This window comes from Mytilus galloprovincialis, chromosome 1, assembly GCF_965363235.1.
Source record: "Mytilus galloprovincialis chromosome 1, xbMytGall1.hap1.1, whole genome shotgun sequence".
Lineage (NCBI taxonomy): Eukaryota > Metazoa > Mollusca > Bivalvia > Mytilida > Mytilidae > Mytilus > Mytilus galloprovincialis.
Window position 1 is genome coordinate 7979667 of NC_134838.1, and position 11479 is coordinate 7991145.

An 11479-nucleotide genomic window follows, 5' to 3' on the forward strand; every position below is an offset into this window, starting at 1 on the left:
AGTAGAGATTTATAAGAATCAACATCACGATTGTGTTGGTGTCTTCTAAATATAAGGATTTAAATTCATAAACGAGACATAAAAAAAAAGGAATAGTTTAATTGCCAATGAGATAGTTATCTACCTAATAACAAATGACAAACATAAATACACTACAAATAACTAGACTACCTTCAACAATGACAACAACCCGTACCGGAACACAAAATGATACGTCATTTGATTACAAAATTTGAAACAATAAAAAACAGTATACATGCAAGAGATGACAAATCTATGTTAATTACATTTAACATGAAACAAATAGTGTAATGAAAAACAAAAATATATGACAAACAGGAAATAAACAAAATATGTTTCTCTTGCCAAAATAAACAATTGTTATGTCAAGACATTATACTTAGTAGGAAATGTTTTTTTTTATTTACGTATGTTTTTTTTTTAAGAAGTCAACATTTAATTGTTAATTAATAAAGCCCTTTACAGGTGGAATAATCAAGTGTAATTTGTAGAAAGTAAAAAAAAAAACTCCAAACACAAAATCAAAAGCTCATACACATCAAACAAATAAATAACAACTATCATATTCCTGACTTGGTACAGAAAATTTATTATGTAAAAAATTGGGGATTAAACCTGTTGTTATAGATAGCTTGGCCGCCCACTTGTATGACAGTCACAGAAAAAATCCATTATATTGAAAGCGATGTATGAACTAAACAAACAGATATGATAAGTAAAAATGTCAAAAATAGGGGGTACATCAGTCAAAATTATGTTATAATCTAAACCAATTAAAAAAAACAAATGTGTCGACAAAGAAAAACAAAAATGCATATAGACAATGAACATTAACAGAAACGAAAGACAAGAATACAAAAATTTACCATACCACAATAACACAATAACGGGATTATAAGTACCGAGTCACTTCGGTGGATATCACCAAAAATAGACTGTATAGTGAAAGTAATAATTCACAAAGACAAATAAGAATTTACTATAGCAATTTATTTAGAAGATAAACAACGTCAGTATTAAGATTTTTTTACTAAAGACCATCGTGTATTACTTGTGAAGTTGAAACGGAAGATTTTGATAACAAGGTCTTGGTAACTTCCGATGAAAATCTTTTAGAAAGAGGACGAGACTTTCTTTGACATACACCTGGTTCATGAACTTTCTGCCCAGTCACTGGTGACGTTTAACAAAGTCTGAGAATCAGCTTCCAACTCTTGAATACCGAATGAGTTAGAAAATGTATATCATATGCAGTTGTAAATAATAATGATTGTGACTGATATTCCAGACTTTTTTCTATAGTATATACTATATAGTATACTGTTCATTCCTGTTCATCGGGTAATGTTGTTTGATGACAAGCAATACAATGCCTCTGGAAGTCAACAACAAAATTACATAACATAGACACATGAGCAATTCACAGTACAGTGCACTTAATTAATATAATATAATAGCATTACAGCTGTAAACAATACAGTAAATGTCAGTTACCAGAACTGCATATGCACGGGAACAGAGTGACATATCTTTATAAGAACAATCTTAACATTCTTTGATTTTACTCACTTCTTTATTTTAAGTGTCCCTGTACTTAGGGTTCAGTTTGCAGTACTGGTACGCTACTATTGTTTTTTAAAGATAGGCTACTACTATGTGAAGATATAGATTAAAATTGGGGATCATTAAAGTAAAATGATGCCGACTGTATTGCTAAAATCTTATATACAATATAATTTTATTTCGAATAGGACGTTTTCTCTTTGGGATTTGATTCAATATTCTTTTTTAGATCTTAGTCATTAAAAACGATGATGTATCACTGATTTTTTATAAGACCACAAGTAAACATAAGAAAATCAAACAATTTAAATCAATAGTACATGCAATCAATAAGTTTGTTCTGATATTTATAAAAACTATGATCATAATTAATGACTTAATTGTCAGTTCACCTGGACCAAAGGAGACATTAGCATGTATTTTGGTAGTTACATGAAACAAACTTCCTTCAATTCCATCGATTAGAACTATCATGTGGTTTATATTGAGCTGATATCGGAAATTAAGGAATAATTGAGATTATAAAAATTTTATATTTTCAATAATCTGGTTTAATTCAATCAAATATTCGTGTGGGTGCGTGGGCGTTGCAGCCTGTAGCTCAATGCCATATTCGGCATGGCCATAGCGGCGATCGCAGCATGAATCAGAATTTTGGAATTCCCGTATCAGCTAGAAAAGAATTTTGGAATTCCCGTATCGGGCACTTGTTAATTTGCTGTCGACAAGAAAGCAAGTGTTACGCAAATAAGTTAAAATATCCAGAAAAAGAAGATGCCTAACAAGAGAAATGCCGTTGGATCGCCATCAAGGGCCATGGGGAAGAAAAGAAGAACGACCAGCAGGACAGGAGGAAAGAAAGTGCAGCCCGAAGAAATTGCCCAAAAGAAAGACGGAGCTGACCGGAGAAGATCTGCCAAGAAAACAAAAGAGGTCGGACATGTGGTGGCAGAAGTACCTGAGGAAAATACTGATATCTCATCAGGTAATGAGTCGGAGGAAGATGCACGGGCATTCCCCTCTTTAAGGCACGAAATTGCAAATAATTCCATTGATTTCACTCCGTCACAAGAATCTAGCGTTCATGACACAGTGGGGGAACATGTGTCTTTTAAAATTAAAGAAAAAATTTGGGAGGGAAAATTTATAGAGCTTCATTCTCTTTTGAGAACGCAAAAAGAAATGGAAGAGGTTGACGAGGGCGATTTGAAATTAAAAAGGGGGAAAATTTGCATTGAAAAAAGATCGTCGGGGGTTTATTTGTCAATAAATGAATGGACTTCAGCATTCATGATTTTTATGAGTGTCTACATTGAGAAATACAACACACGGGCACAGGAATTGTTAAAATATATGCGCGATATAAGATTAGCGGCAACTAGGTCAGAAAACTGGGCTACCTATGACGAGCAATTTAGGCTAAAAATAGAAAAGAATCCTAATTTATCTTGGGGAAATATACACAGTGAATATTGGCTATTACACATCACATCTCCCACAGTACACAACAGTGTGTCAGTGCAATCACAAGGTTATAGAACAGATACACAAAATCATGGTAATTATAACTCAAATGCAGCTACACTTCCAAACAATAGAACACATCAAAAATCACAGGTAACTAGTGGAAGTGTAAATATGTCATGTAAATACTATAATAATGGTACTGACTGTCCCTACTTCCCTCGTTGTAGGTTTAAACACATATGTGAAATATGCAGTGGCAAACACAGAAAAGCCCAATGTAATAACCGGGCGCAAGGAAGAAATAACAAAAAGTATTAATTTTTATTCATTGGGAAATACTCCTATAAAAGTATCAGTCTTGGAAAATTATTTAGAATTCTACCCACTTAACAATGTAGCACATGAAATTATATCTGGTTTCAAATACGGTTTTTCATTAAAATATTTTGGCTCTAGGGAACCAAGGGAGAGTTCCAATTTAAAAAGTGCATTACAGCTACCCAAAATTTTTAAAGAAAAATTAATGAAGGAAGTTAAACTTGGTCGCATAGCTGGTCCTTTCAGATACCCACCTTTTCCCACACTTCAGGTATCACCAATGGGGCTAGTGCCAAAAAAGGATGGGGATTTCAGACTTATTCAACATTTATCCTATCCTGAGAATAATTCAATAAACGATTTTATTGATAAAGATCATTGTTCAGTGCAGTACAGTTCAGTGGACGAAGCAGCATGTTTGATTAATAGACACAAAACATTTGCCCGATTAAGTCAGTGTGACGTAAAAGCGGCTTTTCGTTTGTTGCCAATTGCCCCGCACGATTTTGACTTGTTGGGGATAAAATTTCAGGGTGAATATTATCTTAATAAAATGCTCCCCATGGGGGCCTCAATAAGTTGTGCCCTGTGGGAGAAATTTGCAAAAGCTTTGCATTGGATAATACAGCTAAAAAGCGGAAATGATGATATCCTCCATTATTTAGATGATTTTCTTTTTGTCGAGTCGAGCCAAACATCAAAAGTTGGCAATACTTTGAAGTTATTCCAAGAGGTATGCAACAAAATAGGTATTCCTCTTGCTAGTGACAAGACTACTTTGCCGACTACATTACTTATGTTTTTGGGTATAGAATTTGATACACAGAATTTAATCATGCGACTTCCAAATGAAAAACTTGTCAAACTCTCACAAAAAATCAGAGATACCTTGGACAGTTCTAAAATAACTCTTAAAGATATGCAATCCCTTCTTGGGCTCCTGAATTTTGCTTGTAAGGTAGTTGCTCCAGGCCGCACCTTCTGTCGCAGACTCATAAATTCAACAATTGGGGTAAGAAAATCGTATTTCAAAATTCGAGTAAACAAGCAGATGAAAGCAGATTTAGAAGTTTGGTTAGACTTTTTAAAACAATACAATGGTGTAACTGTAATAACAGACAATGTATGGGTTTCAAATGAAAAATTAGAGTTGTTCACTGATAGTGCAGGGGGGTCCAAAGGCGGGTATGGGATCTATTTTGCAGGTCAGTGGGCCCAAGGCACATGGCCAAAACATTGGGTTGAGACTGGAATCACCAGAGATATGACATTGTTAGAGTTGTTTCCAGTTGTAGCTGCTCTTATGTCCTGGGAATCCTATTTTGTTAACAAAAAAGTTATTTTTCATGTTGATAATCAGGCGGTTGTTCAAATCATTAATATGAAAACTAGCAAGTCAAGTAGAGTTATGACTTTAGTAAGACAGATGGTTTTAATGAACTTAAAAAATAATACATTAGTTAAGGCAATTTATATCCCTTCAAAACAAAACCAAATTGCTGATTGTCTTTCTCGTTCTCAGTGGGGGAAGTTCAGAAGCCTAGCTCCAGAAGCAGACCAGTGGCCAACCAAAATTCCAACACAGATCTGGAACATTTAAGTCAGGTGGCTGATTATATTGTCAATCAAGGTGTGTCCAAAAATACACAAAAATCATACAATTTGGCTCTGTCAAAACTTTGTACTTTTAGATCATCTTATAAATTGAAACAGGATTGGCCGGTGCCAGTCAATGATTTGTTAAATTTTATAGCTTTTTTGTCAGTACAGGGTCTTTCGGGGGGAACCATATCATCTTATATATCAGGAGTTTCATACCATCATAAAATTCAAGGAATACAGGATACTACAAAATTCTTTATAATTGGAAAGGCATTAGAAGGAATAAAAAGAATTCAAGGGGGAAAACGTAATGACATTAGAGCACCAATTACAGTGCAATTGTTATCAGATATGATACGTTGTCTAGATAAAGTATGTAAGAATAAATATGAAGCTGCTTTATTTTCAGCAGTTTTTTCTGTTGCCTTCTTTGGTTTGCTAAGAGTAGGGGAAATCACTACTTCAAAATCCAAGTCTGTTATAAATGGCTCCAACTTAACAATTTCTGATATTTTAGTAAGGAGAAAAGTCCTGGAGCTAAGAGTAAGGTGGTCAAAAACTGACCAAAAGGGAAAGTCTGTTACTTTGTTGATAGCTGAGAACGGAAAAAACTACTGTCCGGTACGACTCATTAACGAATATTTAAAGGTACGACCTACCTGTAACAATACAGATTTGTTTATCCATTATACTGGTATGCCTTTAACTAGATACCAATTCAGTAGTATACTGGAAAAAGCTTTACATTTTCTTCGTATTAGTAAAGGCCATTTTAGGTCACATAGTTTTAGAATTGGGGGAGCCACGGAACTAGCCAGGCAGGGGGTCTCAGAGGAGGTAATTATGAGATTAGGCAGATGGAAATCGCATGCTTATTCTCGCTATATTAGGTTACAATTTTTCTAGTTTCAAAAAGCTAACAAGCTAAAGGTTTTCACAGGTCCCAAGATTTTATGGATTGTTGGAAGTTCCCTTGTTCATTGGGCCAACGTAGAGGCGAAGAAATGTGGTAGGAACAACCTGGGACTGGGGTCAAAAGGTGTAACAACATACTGGATTGGGCAACCTGGTTTACAGATTAAAGATTTGGACTCCCTACTGGACGCAAAAAGAAAAATTTTACCTTCTCCTCATTTTATAATAATTCACTGTGGAGCTAATGATTTGACAGATTTAGAATTGACAGGGAAGGGTTTAATGGAAAATGTAAAATGTTCTATCCTACGTTACAAGGCTTTATTTAAAAATGTTATTATAATATGGTCTTCAATGCTACAGCGCAGATACTGGCATTTTGCCCCCTTGAATGCGGGTGCAATAATCGAACAGAAGAGAAAAAGAGTGAATTCAGTGGTCAAAAACTTTGTAATAGAAAACGGGGGGAAAGCTATATTACATGAGAACATTAGGGCAAGTGAAGTGTCTTTATACAGAACAGATGGAACTCATTTGTCACAAACTGGAAATCAGGTTTTCTTAAATAATATACAAGGGGGGGTTGAGTCTTTCCTACGCACAACAAAATCAACTTTTCCAATGATTCAATAATGAAAATTTTGTGGAGGTGAGAACCCCAGTCAGATTTGGTAGCTGACTGGGGCTCTCATGTGGCGGTCCAGGGAGACTGGTAGTGATTGGGGGATTATTTCACTCGGCCCTTGCTCTGGGCCTGACAAGTTCTACAATTTGCAGGTTTGGAAAATGTGGTTAGTGGTAACGGTGGGGTCTACAGATGGGTAACTCTGGGACCTCCTCCACCTCATCTTATAGAGGGGAGGCCTACACCTGCCAACAGGTGGGGCACTAATAACTGGAGCATTGGTAATACGAGTGTTTTCCCCGGTCACTCCCCATGGTAGGTGGTGGTGTAACCGTGTTTAACTACCAGGGGTTTTATGACACTATGTCAACATAGGTCAGCTGATAGCCATTGTGTATAGGTAATCGGTAGTCACCCTGGCGCCTCAACAAAATATTATAAAATACTCTGTAGCCAAAGTAATGCCACAAAGTAAAAATGTATATTCTAGTCATGAAAATGTAAATACAAGTTGGTGTAATAAAATGTATGTTTAATTCAAAGGATTGTTTTTGTATTAGTTGTAAAAGTTATAAATGAAAAACAGAGGATGGAACCTCTACACAAATCAGTATAATATACAGAAAGTCTGTATAATGTTAATTTTGGTATTTGTGAATTACGGTAAAACAACAGATAAAGAGAGACAACTCTAGATGAATTTTTAATCACTTTGTGATTAAAGGTAGGACTTCAACATAGTTTAGAAATACGTCAACAACTCTTGATCGTTGTTCTTCATCTCATTGTTATTCGTTCAGTATTGATATAGGGTCTTCTTCTATGAGTATTGCAATTAATTGAGATTATAAAAATTTTATATTTTCAATAATCTGGTTTAATTCAATCAAATATTCGTGTGGGTGCGTGGGCGTTGCAGCCTGTAGCTCAATGCCATATTCGGCATGGCCATAGCGGCGATCGCAGCATGAATCAGAATTTTGGAATTCCCGTATCAGCTAGAAAAGAATTTTGGAATTCCCGTATCGGGCACTTGTTAATTTGCTGTCGACAAGAAAGCAAGTGTTACGCAAATAAGTTAAAATATCCAAACCCGCCCGCCCTCCCTATGAGAATAGTTGCTGCTGTTTTTGTTTTATATTTTCAGGCACTGATTTGCTGTATTTGATTACAATATTATGGTTACCAGTATACAAGCCGGACCTTCATAGTATTGGACCTATACAGGACTATTTGGAATAAACTTGCGTTTCTATGATTTGGACATTTCCGTCATTAAGCACGTTATTAACATATGGACTATTGTGATTTAAGCATCCAGAATTAATTCTAGTTTTAAGTAATTAACAATTTAAACAATTTGAAAGAAAGACATTTTAAAGAAATTAATTATCTTCTACTATCCTTAGGCACAGAGTCAAATTTGAATGGGGGGAGGTCCAGGGAGACTGGTAGTGATTGGGGGATTATTTCACTCGGCCCTTGCTCTGGGCCTGACAAGTTCTACAATTTGCAGGTTTGGAAAATGTGGTTAGTGGTAACGGTGGGGTCTACAGATGGGTAACTCTGGGACCTCCTCCACCTCATCTTATAGAGGGGAGGCCTACACCTGCCAACAGGTGGGGCACTAATAACTGGAGCATTGGTAATACGAGTGTTTTCCCCGGTCACTCCCCATGGTAGGTGGTGGTGTAACCGTGTTTAACTACCAGGGGTTTTATGACACTATGTCAACATAGGTCAGCTGATAGCCATTGTGTATAGGTAATCGGTAGTCACCCTGGCGCCTCAACAAAATATTATAAAATACTCTGTAGCCAAAGTAATGCCACAAAGTAAAAATGTATATTCTAGTCATGAAAATGTAAATACAAGTTGGTGTAATAAAATGTATGTTTAATTCAAAGGATTGTTTTTGTATTAGTTGTAAAAGTTATAAATGAAAAACAGAGGATGGAACCTCTACACAAATCAGTATAATATACAGAAAGTCTGTATAATGTTAATTTTGGTATTTGTGAATTACGGTAAAACAACAGATAAAGAGAGACAACTCTAGATGAATTTTTAATCACTTTGTGATTAAAGGTAGGACTTCAACATAGTTTAGAAATACGTCAACAACTCTTGATCGTTGTTCTTCATCTCATTGTTATTCGTTCAGTATTGATATAGGGTCTTCTTCTATGAGTATTGCAATTAATGTGATGGAAAATTTGTATTCTCTTTATGAGATTCATATATGTATGCAATAATTCCTAAAACTCGGTCATGTCTGATTATTCAATTTCAAAATCTACATAAATATACACCTGATTTGTTCATCAAGTAAAAAGTATAATTAAGATTGCACATGTTCAGTAATTATATTATTTCTGACAACTAAACTTCAGAACTTGATAATTATAAATTGCAGTGCAGAAGCTTTAAAGTATTTTATATAAGTTTCCAGAAAATGAACACATAAATCAAATGACTTGAGCTTGAGTTGAATATTTCATATTTCAACCGAAAACACACTAAATCAGAAAGACACCCAAGAATTCAAACGGCCTTCAACAACAGAAAAGTTTTAATTAAACTCATCAAAGATACCAGGACTAAATTTTGTATAGACGCCAGACGCGCGTTTCGTCTAGAAAAGACTCATCAGTGACGCTCAAATCCAAAAAAGATAAAAAGGCCAAATAAAGTACGAAGTTCAAGAGCATTGAGGACCAAAATTCCTAAAAGTTTTGCCAAATACAGCTAAGGTAATTTATGCCTGATGTAAAAAAGCCTTAGTATTTCAAAAATTCTAAATTTTGTAAACAGTTAATTTATAAATATAACCATACATAATACCATCATTCGATTTTGCGAAAATGTATTGAATTAAATGAAGAATATTTTCCATTTCATGCGATTTTTCTCAATTTCTCAAAAAGTATATAAGAATTTTTACAGGGTTCATGTTGTCAATAAATTGATTGTCTTTCCGTCATTGTTTTTTTGTAAAGATCAGATTCAAGAAATGATATAATATGTGCTTTTTACAGTTAGTATGTACTCAGTTTTTTTTTTTTTTTTTTTTTGTTTTTTTTTTTTTATCGAAACTAGCAATCAACATTGTATAGATAATTCTCAAGTTATAAAGAAAATGATTATAACTAATTGTATTGAATTTAAATTACTCCATGAAATTTATTCTAATTTCATTGTAAACTCGTTAAATATTTGAATATAGATTAACACTATGTAAATTATGTAATTCACACATCCTTCATTCGATTTCATATTAAGTTAATTACACCGTTTACTTTTAATGATTTGATATTCTTGTTGCGCCAACCTACATAAGTTATCAAAATGTGAATGTATGAGCCATTTTTACAGTTATACAATACTTCAAACGAAAATAAATCATTATCCCCTACACACAGAGAGCTTTGAATAAAATGTATCAGCCATTTTCAGATCTCAGGACAAAATGAAAGATATACAATACTCTGAAATATTCTGAATTCTATCAATACCTATGCAAAAGAACATATTTGGAGTATTAGTTTATTGATTGATTGATTGATTGATTGATGTTTGCACAATGGTCAGCGGCAATTATTTTACATGTTTTGAAATAAGAAACTATAGACAATTAATACCCACAGGAAGGTTCTACAAGGTAGGACAACAGGGAAAAGAGGGCATGGACAATGTGAATTAGGTAATGACAGATGTTTTGCATTGCATCAGGCTACTTAAGGACCTTTAAGTTAAACGTAATCTACATTTTTATAAGAGTTTGAATGCGGTCAAAAGATGACTTATGTGACCATATTTATATACCCTATTCTTCCTTGGTTCGTGTATTATTTCATGCCTGATATAAAACATAACAATGGCACATCACGTTAGGACTAAGTATAGTAAGGGTATATCACTAGCGATATAAACAACTAGAAATCGGACAAGGAAATCTAACAAATACTGGAAATTAATCACGATTTAGAGAATAATCGAAACATTAATTAACATGAAAATACCAGTTAAATATGGATCTGTCAGAGAAAAGCAATAAATTTTGAAGATAACAGGGAATATGTCAGTGAATCCTTTGCAGCGATGATAAACAAAAAAGCGTTAGGCGAATAAGACACAAAGAAGTAAAAGAAAGAACGAGACACTTGTTTTTGTGCGATGTGTTTGTAGGTACAATTGTTATTGTTGTCATACATTTTGTCTATTATTTTTTTTGCCTTAAAAACAAATTATTTGCCGTCTTGTTTGCAGAAAGGTAGAGTAACAACGTTAAAGTTTTGAAATGTTTGCATGTTCGTTTCTACAATAACCTTTGACTATAGGGTTATTGAACGATTTCAATTTACAAGAAATGCAATGCTGCTAATATTGTTTGATCACATTGATGTTAATTTAACTCAACGAAATTGTATATCGAAACCGAATTGCTCCACTTGGATCTATTTGTGCTTGGGTGAGCAGTTAGGACACCATAGTCGTTTGTTTTTTTGTTGCACTTTAGGATTGCTGTTGTTTCGTTGTTTACCTCTTATACTCGATGAGTTCCCTCGGTTTAAGTTTGTTACCCGGATTTGTTTTCTCTCAATCGATTTATGATTTTCGAACAGTGGTATACTACTATTGCCTTTTTTTATCATTTAAGACATGGAAGCTTTAATTAACGTGTAGAGGAAGTGACATCCTCTTAACTCGAGGTTTCGGATGTAACGTCCCTATTCTGACTACACGTAGTTGCAAATTGATACACCCCGCACAACCCAACGCACACTCAACATTGTCAAGTGTTTTACTCTCGGTCGAACAAAAGACTGAAATGAAAATATTTCCATAAGTTAGTCACCCTTGAGGTATTGTTTTTATTATTAATTACAAAACTGAAGAAAAACTATAATGAAACAGCGCTTTAAATGTTGTTCTTAATCTCAAAGTAACAGAGATACCGTCATCATG

The 11479-nt window shown here is 34.3% G+C and overlaps 1 long non-coding RNA gene across 1 annotated transcript; it reads left to right on the forward strand.

The window, feature by feature from the left end:
* The first annotated feature begins 2097 nt into the window (after positions 1-2097).
* On the forward strand, positions 2098-8417 carry LOC143064518 (uncharacterized). The gene is made up of 2 exons (XR_012975269.1): positions 2098-2569; positions 4892-8417. It is a non-coding gene; the product is annotated as an uncharacterized LOC143064518 (long non-coding RNA).
* Positions 8418-11479: the final 3062 nt, after the last annotated feature.